The sequence below is a fragment of the Nannospalax galili genome, unplaced genomic scaffold, assembly GCF_000622305.1.
Source record: "Nannospalax galili isolate Female #2095 unplaced genomic scaffold, S.galili_v1.0 scaffold3135, whole genome shotgun sequence".
NCBI classification, from domain to species: Eukaryota; Metazoa; Chordata; class Mammalia; order Rodentia; family Spalacidae; genus Nannospalax; species Nannospalax galili.
This window is the reverse complement of record NW_008335479.1, coordinates 91963-101724: the sequence shown is the minus strand read 5'-3', so window position 1 is coordinate 101724 and position 9762 is coordinate 91963. Positions and strand designations below refer to the sequence as shown.

The window sequence follows — 9762 nt, the reverse complement described above, 5'->3', positions numbered from 1 at the left end:
CAATGCCATCAAGTGGTAGATTTTGAATATGGCTTCCAGCTAATACCCTACAAAGTTATATTTGGGGACTAGACCCCCCCCACTCCCATTCCACTAGGCTTCTAGAATAAGTATGAAGTTATGGAACTGGGTTGTGAGGCTTGGTCGAAATAGGGTGGGGAATGAAATTTGCATGTGGATTCACACACACTCATCTAAAGGGGCAGTGCTGATGCCAGGCTGTCTGAGTCCTGCCAGGGACCAGCTTACCACTGGTGCTTCCATAGTCTAAAATGGTCTTGGACTAATCCTCTAGCATGGATCTATGTGCTATGGTCCCTGTCAGGACCCCATCTCTGTGTTTAAGGGGTGGGTATGGGGTTGGAGTTGGGGAGGTAGAGGCAGACCACCATGAACTAGAAACTTGCTTACTGCATGGCTCCACAGTCAGCCCTCCCTTGGCACCTGTCACCATCATTCTTGTTCCCAGGGTCAAAATGAATCTTGAGCAAATGCCCAAATCAGAACAGCTCACATTGACTAAGTCAGGATGCTGGGTATCCATCTTGGAGTGTGGTAGCAACTGGTTGGTGGTTTTTTGTTTTTTGTTTTTTCTCTCAGAAAAGGGGTAGTGCAATACTGCATCAAGCAGAATTTATTTACTCATCCTGCAAACCAGGGGTGGTGCAATATTGCTATCAAGTGGAATTGATTTGCTCACCGACAACAGTTCCTTAAAGGTTTTCTAAGCAATGTTGGCATGGGTGACAGGGGAATTTAGTCCAAGCAGCACATGGGGTTGGGGGGTGGGGGTACTGCAGGCTTGCAGACAAGGATCTTCCCCTGGCAAGCCTCAGGAGCTTGTACTGGTCTAAATCTCTAGGCCTGTGCAGCACAGGAAGCACAGGATGTGAGTTCCTGTGGCGGCCATGTCTGACAGGGAGGAGAGGCGCTCTCCTGGGACTTGGGAATCTAACTTTCTTGTTATCCCTTCATGTCCTCTTAGCAGCAAGGAGGGGAGTCTGCAGAAGAGCATGCAGATACAGGGTACCACAGCTCACTTCCTGGAACCACACCCTGCCCTTGATATTCCATGGCCCTTAAGGTTGTAAGCATGCATATGTTCCACCCAGAGGTCTTTTCTCTGCCCTTTCTTTCTTTCTGTCCCTTTGTCTCCATACGGTCTCAGGTGTAATTCCAGTGGAAATGACTGTGGGAAGTCTGTGTCCCAAGGCCAGATGCTCTGACTTAGGCTGAGAGGCCCCTGTCTGTCCTGTTCCTGCTTAATCGGGGGACCCAGCCTGGGGGCCATAGACTCCACAGGGCCCTCATTGCTACTGCATTAGGCCACCCCTATAGGAGTACATGTAGCCCTCTCAAGATGCCCAGACCATACAGGAATCCAAAAGGAACTACATCCTTAGCTGGAAGACCAGAAAACCTCAAGAAACAAAACCATGGACACTAGTCTACCAGAACATTCTGACTTGGGCATTGCTCAGGACCCTCAGCTATCATCTTGATCCTGGGACAAGGGTAACACATACAATGGGAGGCCTGCCAAAAGAGGGTTGACACTGTGGAACCATGCCCCAAACAAACTTCTAGTTCAAAATGGCCTGCCTCTGACTCCCCAGCTCTCACCCCACACCCACCCACAAAACACACAGATGGGGTCCTGACTGAGGCCACAGGTCATGAAGAAGATGAGCAACCACCAGAGGAGAGAGCCACCCACCTCAATTCAGGCCTAAGACCAGCACTGACTTCGTACGTGGAAGAAGTCAGCTCCGGGGTGGACACAGGGCAAAATGAATAATGGTGTGTGACCTTCTGAGGGTTCCATTTTCTCAGGCCAGAGCAGGGGGATGGATAGCAGACCACAGCTGCCTCCCAAATCCTTTGGTCTTCCTGTCCACAGGTCCCAGCCTGTGCAGTCAAAGATCTTGGATGTGGGTCCAAATTCAACTGTCAGGCATCTTGCATAGTGCAGGCTAGCTTTAGGCTAGGATCATTCCCAACACGCTGCCTGGGACCCTGATATGGGGACAGAAAACAGCAAATTAAGAAATACTCCATTCTTGCTGATTCCTACATTGAAGGTCATGCACTTGGGCCCAAACCACCTATATGAGAAGGCCCAGCAACCATTGTAATCTCACTGTCATAAATTCTTGGCTCTCCCTGCCCTATACCACACATACTCATCACCAGTTGGGGATATGTCCCTATTTCCTTTCTTCAAAGTAGCCCAAGTTCCTCTCAGACTTTACCTTTGCATCCACAAAGGTACTCACTGCTGGACCTCTGGTGCAATTCAATTACACTGATAGGCAACAAGATACATTCCACTGACCCCAGTCCCCATGGATCAACAGATGGGTCACCCCATGAGGGAGCACACACTCACACAGAGAAACACATGTGTGTGCACCTGCATACACACACACACACACACACACACGTGCATGCGCACACAAGCATATGCACATGGGCACATGCATAGTCAGCCTGCCTTACATACAGGCTGACTATGACATTCCTCTCTGGATTCCTGAGAAATTAACATCTTCACTTGGCAATGTTTTTCAAAACCCCACTGGAACCCTTTCGTCCCTTGACTGAGCCTTCAGAGACTCACTTCCTCATTGAATAAATCTTTTGTGCTCCCCCGTCCCTTGGAGAGAACTCCCTTACATTTCTACTCTCCATCTCTACCAAGCCCAGCTGAGAGAGCCCCTCTGAAGATGCTGGCAACTGAGCTGCCTCTGGCCAGGCCTGCTCTGAGTTTTCAGCAACATCAGGCCACCCACTCCAAGGTACTGGTGCTGGAACCTTTCACGTGGTTTCCAGCCCAAAATTCTGTGCTGCCATGCCACAAGCATAGACAACCATGCCTTGACAAACTGGAAAGCCTTGCTCTAAGATGCCAGCACTACATGTTCCCTGCACCCACCTGTGTTCCTTTGCTAATAAACTCTGTTCCGCTAGAGTTTTATCTGTGTCCTGGTGCTTTCTCCCGATCAACCGGATTTATCCATCGCCTACTTCACCTATCATATGCCAGCCTTGAAGTCCTTCCCATCAGCTTGGAATATTTGTCTGACAGGTCGAGGTCCTTCAAATCCACCTTCAGCACTGTTCAAGGAGAATAAAATGAAAATGGAACTTAAGGCCTGGCTAGGTCAAACATAACTTTAACCTCAGCACTAAGGAGTGAGAGGCAGGTCTGTGAGTTCTAGGGTAGCCTTGTCTATGGAACAAGCTCAAGTAACTCAAAGATACATAATGGAACTCTTTCTCAAACAAAACTAAATAAAAACTAAACACGGACAAAATATAACAAATAAAAGACACTATAAAACACATAGACAAAAATAGGCATAAGGAAAGAAAAAATAGGATGGGAGTTAGGGAGTGGCAAATGGAGAAGGGAGGGAGAGAGGGAGGAGGAAGAATGGTTAAAAGACTGTGGAATGTGTGGGGACCTGAATCCCATGGGGCAGAGGGCAGAATAGCCAGCAGGTGAATTGTGGGTGTACTAGGGAGCCCGGAAAAGAGCTAGGAACCCTGTGGATGGGTTTGCACACTTGGGCAGACTCCTTTCCTTGCTGCTAGAAAGACAGAAAGCAATCATAAGCAAGGTCCCCAATTACCCAAGCCCCAGGAACAGACTGCTGGGTAGCAGGTAGCACCTTTCCTCCCTGCCAGACATGGCTGCCACAGGAACTCAAAGACTGTGCTTCCTGTACTGTGCAGGAAAAGTACTCTAGAGCCTGGCCTGCATCAGGAGCTTGAACTGCCCCAAGCCACCATGGGTCACATATCTTGCAAGTCTACAGAATCCCCCTGTCCTGTGTTGTTTGGAGCAGAGTCCCCTGCCACCCACGCCCAAAATGATCAGAGAAATAGAAATGCTTGTGCGATCAGCAAAGTAATTCTGCTTGATTGCAGTATTGCACCAAGAATGCCAGACTACCCTGTCCCCAGATCCATTCCCTCCACCCTTTGCTGGGCAAAAAAAAACCCAACAAATTTCCACCAAATTAAAAAATGGCAACTCCATAATTTGGCATAATTTGGCCGCTGGTTGTCAAGAGATGAAACTACCACCCTCAGGCAGGGGATCTTGCCTGAGAGCCACATACCCCACATGGTCTTCATTTCCACTTTACAGGGACACTCCATTAGTGGGGCATTGTGCCACCTAAGACACCTGAATCAAAAACAGATCCTAAAGGAATCTCATCCCCACTTGGAAGATAGGGGAGAAGTTTCAGAAAGAAAATCATGACACTAGATCCAAGTACTAAGCACAGTCTGTTCATTGCCCACTGAGAACATTCTTCTCTGAGCTTTGGTGCTGGACTCTCTATGGTCATCTTGACTGCATGTTCACAGGCATTTTTTACTGAAAACAGTTAGGAACCTGATGGGTGGCTTGGTACACTTAGCAAGACTCTCCTTGCTATTAGAAGGACAGGAAGGGATCACAAGTAAGGTCCCCACATTCCCAAGCCCCAGGAGCAAACTCCTGGGGAGAGCATGCCTCTCCTCCTCGCCAGATACGGCCACCACAGGAACTCACAGCCTGTGCTTCTGGTGCCACAGAGGATGAGCGCTTTGGTACCTGGCCTGACCTGCCTCAGGTGATCCACACTGATGCAAACCACCATGGGTCACATGGACCCTTGCTTTCCCTATGTTCTGCAAGCCTGCAGGAGCCCCCTGTCCCTTGTTTGCTTGGACCAGAGGCCCCTTCCTCCATGCCAGCACTTCTTAGAAAAACAGAAGTGTTGGTGCGATTAAGAAACCAATTCCGCTTGATGGCGGTATTGCACCAAGAATGCCAGGCTAGCCTGGCCCCAGGTCCACTCCCTCCTCCCTTTGCTGAGGAAAAAAACACCAACCAGTTGCTAGCACACTCCAAGATAGCTGGGCAGAAGTGAAACTCCCAGCCTCAGTCAGAGAGCCTGGGAGCCACAAACCCCAAAGGGTCCTCATTGCCACTGGATTGTGACACCTCTGTATGAGAGCATGGAGCCCTGTTAAGACCCCCAGTCTTTGGCCAGGAATCCAAAAGGAACCATATCCTTAGCTAAAAGAATGGAAAACCTTGAGAAACAAAACCATGGACTGGGGGCATTTTCTCAGGACCCTTAGCTAGAAACTTGATACTTGATGGGGTGGGGTGGGGGGACAAGTTTGACACAGTCACCAGGCCTGCAATGGAAGCTTGATACTGGTCCATGCCCAAAGCAAAGTTCTAATTCAAGGTGGCCTGTCTCTACCTCCCCAACCACACACCCACCCACTAAACATACATATAAGGTGATGACTGAGACCATAGATCATGAAGAAGGCAAGCAGCCACCAGGGAGGAGACAGTCACCCACCTCAGTGTGGGCCTAGGAGCAGCACTGGCTTCATATCTGGAAGAATAGAGCTCCAGGGTGGACAGAGGGCAAAACACACAATGGTGTGTAACCTTCCGAGGGCTTCATTTTCTCAGGCCAGAGCAGGGGAATGGATAGCTGGCACTGAATCCCTTTGATCTTCTTGTCTGTAGATCCCAGGCTGTGTAGTCAAAGATCTTAGATGTGGGTCCAAATGTAATTGTCAGCCATCTTCCATGGTGCAGGCCAGTTTTAGGCTGGCTAGGAACATCTCCAACATCTCAAACAGTAGGTTCCCTGGGACCCTGATGTGGGGACAAGCAAACAGCAAATGAAGAAACACTCCATCTGAGCTGCTACCTTCATTGAAAGTCCTATACTTGGGTTCAAACTACCTATACGAGAGATGACCCAGCAACCATTGTAATCTCGCTGTTATAAACTCTTGGCTCTCCCTGCCCTACTACCCCACACACCTATCCCCAGTCAGGGATATGTCCCTATTTCCTTTCTCCAAAGTAGCCCAAGTCCCTCTCAGACTTTCTGCCTGCCTCCATTCAGGGACCCATGGCTTCAGTACTGCACACACACAGCAGAAGGATCTCTGAAGTGATTCAATTATACTGATGGGCAACAAAACACATTCAAAAGACCCCAGTCAACATGTTCCCCCACTAATTGCAAAAGTGACACTTTTACCCATGTTCTCCTCAGTCCTTTCCTACCACAGCCCTGGCATCCTCTAAGGAAACACATAAGTTTCCATACAAGGCTGAACCCATGGACAGGAAACAAACTCAATGTATGTATCAGCTCAACCAATAGGTTCCCCATCAGGCTGTGGGAATGCATGCTTACAAACAACACACACACACACACACACACACACACACACACACACACACGGATGTACACACATTTAGGCTGACATATAATCCCTGTCACAGGTATTCGGGACAGATAGTCCTCTCCACTTTTGGTAATGGTTTTCAACACCCCACTGGAAGCCTTCCCTTGACTGAGCCACTACAGGCCTACCTACTCATTGTTGAGACCTGCGCTCTCCATGTTCTCTGAGAAAGCTCCATTATAACTCTTCCGCTCTCCATCGCTACCAAGCCCAGGTGACAGAGCCCCTCAGATTATGCTGGCAACTGAGCTCCCCCTGGCCAGGCCTGTTCTGAGTCCTCAGCACTACCAGGCCACTCACACCAAGGTGCTGGTCTTGTGACCTTCCACATATTTTCCAACCAAAACTTCTGGACTGGCAAGCCACAGGCATGGACAACCACCCCCTTGACGACCTGGAATGCCCTGCTGTGAGATCTGAGCACTACACTTGAGCCCTCCTGCATTCCTGTTAAGCCCTGGCTCTCTAAAGTGTTTCCACAACAGATCACCTGTCCTTCCTGTGTCATTGTAGAACTGTTCTTCCACACTTGCTATATACCACCACGTTCTGGCCTTGCTTCTAGACTGTCTGTGGACTTCAGAGGACATACACAGAATGCACACTCCCAAGTTCACCATCAAGCTGAAGCACAGTCTCTCTGCCACATGGCAAACACAGACCCTGCCCTACCCATTCTTCCACCTGTGGTCACAGAGGAGCTTGGCACAGAGGTCTGCCTTTATATGGCACCACAGTCCAAGATGGCTATCCAGTATCTTGGCCACTGTGGGCCAGTGGTAGGCCTCCCAGGACTCCAAAAGGAAACTCATCCCTAGCTGGAAGACAAGAAAAACTTGAGAAACAAAAACATGGACACTGGGTCCACCAAAACATTCTGACTTAGGCATTTGCTCAGGACCTTTAGCTATCATCTTGACCCCAGGACAACGGTGACCCCAACTCTCACCTTACAGTCACCCACCAAACACACAGATGGGGAGCTGACTGAGACCACAGGTCATAGAAGAAAGTGAGCAGCCACAATGGAAGAGGATAGCTACCCACCTCAACACAGGCCTAGGCCCAGCAAGAGTTTCCTACCTGGAAGATGACAGCTCTGGGGTGGACACAGGACAAAATGCATTCAGGTGTGTGATCTTTTGAGGGCTCCATTTTCTTAGGCTAGAACAGGGGGATGGATTGGGGACCATAACTGCTCCCGAATCCCTTTGGTCTTCTTGCATACAGACCCCAGCCTGTACTGTCAAGGGTCTTAGATGTGGGTCCAAATGCAGCTGTCAGCCATCACCCATAATGCAGGTCAGTTTTAGGCTAGGAGCATCCATAACTTCTCCCTCAGCAGCAGGCTCCCTGGGACCCTGATGTGGGGACAGGAAAATAGCAAATGAAGAAATAGCAAATGAAGAAGCTGCTACCTGCATTGCAGGTCCTGGGCTTGGGCCCAAACTACCTATATGAAATTTCCCAGAAACCACTGTGATCATGTGGTGTGTCTTAAACTCTCTGCTCTCCCACCATCCCACACACCCATCACCAATCAGGGATATGTCCCTATTTCTTTCTCCAAAGTAGCCCAAGTCCCTCTCAGACTTTCCGACATCCCATTACTTCAGCACATGGATGGGTAGCGAGACATATTCCAGAGACCCCAGTCCTCATGTCTGCTGCCAGGATGCTGGTGCTATACCTTCCCATGTCCTACACAGTTTCTTCACATTTGGGTCATGGAATTCTCAAAGGAAACACACAAGTTGCCTTTATGAATTTTCTTCTAGCGAGTTGGACCTATGGGACAAACTTAATTGATGTCAGGTTTCCTGTGGATGAACAACCACAGCCAAACACATATACACAAAGGATAAGCACACAAACATGCATGCACACACTAATAAATTTTATACTTTCCCCATCATATATACCTTCCTCCAGACAGATAGTCCTTCCTTAATTCCTTAAGAATTATGTTTTTATTTTACTTATTTTTAATTGTTTTTTTGTGTATTTTATACAGAACAGCTCAAAAAATCTTAATCATCTTTATACCCCCATCCCCACTGGTACCCTCCCATGGCCTCACCCCCCCATCCCCACTGGAGCCCATATACTCTGTCATCCCTGTTACTGCCCACTGTGTTGTTAGTGCCCCCAGTTGTTTTCCAGTGCAAGTTCATCTGTTGAGGTCTAGTCAGCCTATCTAGAGTCCCCTGTTTTAGGAAGATCAACTCTTCTTCATCTAGCAGCAATCAGTTGCCAACATTCCTTCAGATAAGATTGAGATCCGCTGTTCATTTTCCCAGTTCTATGCTGGGTTATTGTTTGCCTGAATTTGCATGGAACTTGTGAATGCTGACACCTATTCCATAGACTCATATGAGCAGGTTCCCAGGGGCTTGTAGGACTCTTGTTTCCACGTGGTCACATACATCTTCCCTGGCTCTTAAATCTCTCCACCCTTTCTTCTGAGATGGTCTCTGAGCCTTAGGTGGGTGAAGTTTAATAAAGGGGTCCTGTCCAAGGGTCATTATTTAGCAGACTCTCTTGATCTCTACATTTTGGCCATTTGTGACCTTTGTGTTCCTGGCCCTCTGCTGCATGAGGGAGCTTCATTATTGAGAACTGAGAGATTCATTAGTGTCCTCTTCTTTATTCCTGTTCTGTGTTCCATGAGCCTTAGGTGTAGAGGTTGCATTGCAGATGTGTCCCTTAGGCCTGGGCAATTCACAATGTCTGTGTGTGACCAGTTGTAGTACTTGGTATTAGTCTCTGATTGCTTCAAAATGAGCTTCTTTGATGAGTGGTGACTGGGATATTTGTGTCTAAATATAAGGATACATATTTTGGATATAGTAAGAAAACACATTTGTCTATTGATGTGAGAGTTTTGGGGTTTTCTCTAATATCTATGGCCACTCCAACCATGTTTACTAGGTTATGTCACACTTGAGTTTCCTCCCTGTGAGTGGGCACAAAAGTGCCACTACTGCACCAATGACATATGCTGTGCTGGCCAGTGATGTGGTTATTTCGTCTTGAAGCTGGTGTTGGATCATCTGTTGATGTTTTTCCTTGGCACTTTCATAGCATTCTCCAAAGCTATGAGAGCTCGCCTTCAGGGTAAGTGGCTTCCAGGTCAGTTGCAGCTCTATTTCTCCAAATCCTGTGTCCGGCATATGTTCTGTCTTCGGCAGTAGGGTCTTATCTTCAAGTTCTGGGACGCTGTCCTAGTTTGTTTCTTCATTGCTGTGACAAAACACTCTGACCACTACCAACTTGGGGAGGAAAGGGTTTATTCAGCTTACATCTCCCAGGTCGTAGTTCATCAGGGAGCCCAAAGAAGGAACTCAGGGCAGGAACCTGGAAGCAGGAGCTGGAGCACAGGCCATACAGGAACTCTGCTTACTGGCTTGCTCCCCTGGCCCCTGCTCAGCCTGCTTTCTTATGCAACACAGGCCCAACTGCCCAGGGGGGGCACCA

The 9762-nt window shown here is 48.4% G+C and overlaps 1 long non-coding RNA gene across 3 annotated transcripts in view; it reads right to left on the bottom strand.

The window, feature by feature from the left end:
* Positions 1 to 1881: 1881 nt before the first annotated feature.
* LOC115069901 overlaps positions 1882 to 9762 on the bottom strand; it is a 45587-nt gene continuing 37706 nt past the window's right edge. For all 3 annotated transcript variants that reach the window (XR_003849143.1, XR_003849145.1, XR_003849144.1), the window contains 4 exons: positions 7369 to 7646; positions 5376 to 5680; positions 2936 to 3117; positions 1882 to 2016 (listed from right to left, as the gene is read on the bottom strand). This is a non-coding gene — a long non-coding RNA (uncharacterized LOC115069901). The remainder of the gene's footprint in view (positions 2017 to 2935; positions 3118 to 5375; positions 5681 to 7368; positions 7647 to 9762) is intronic.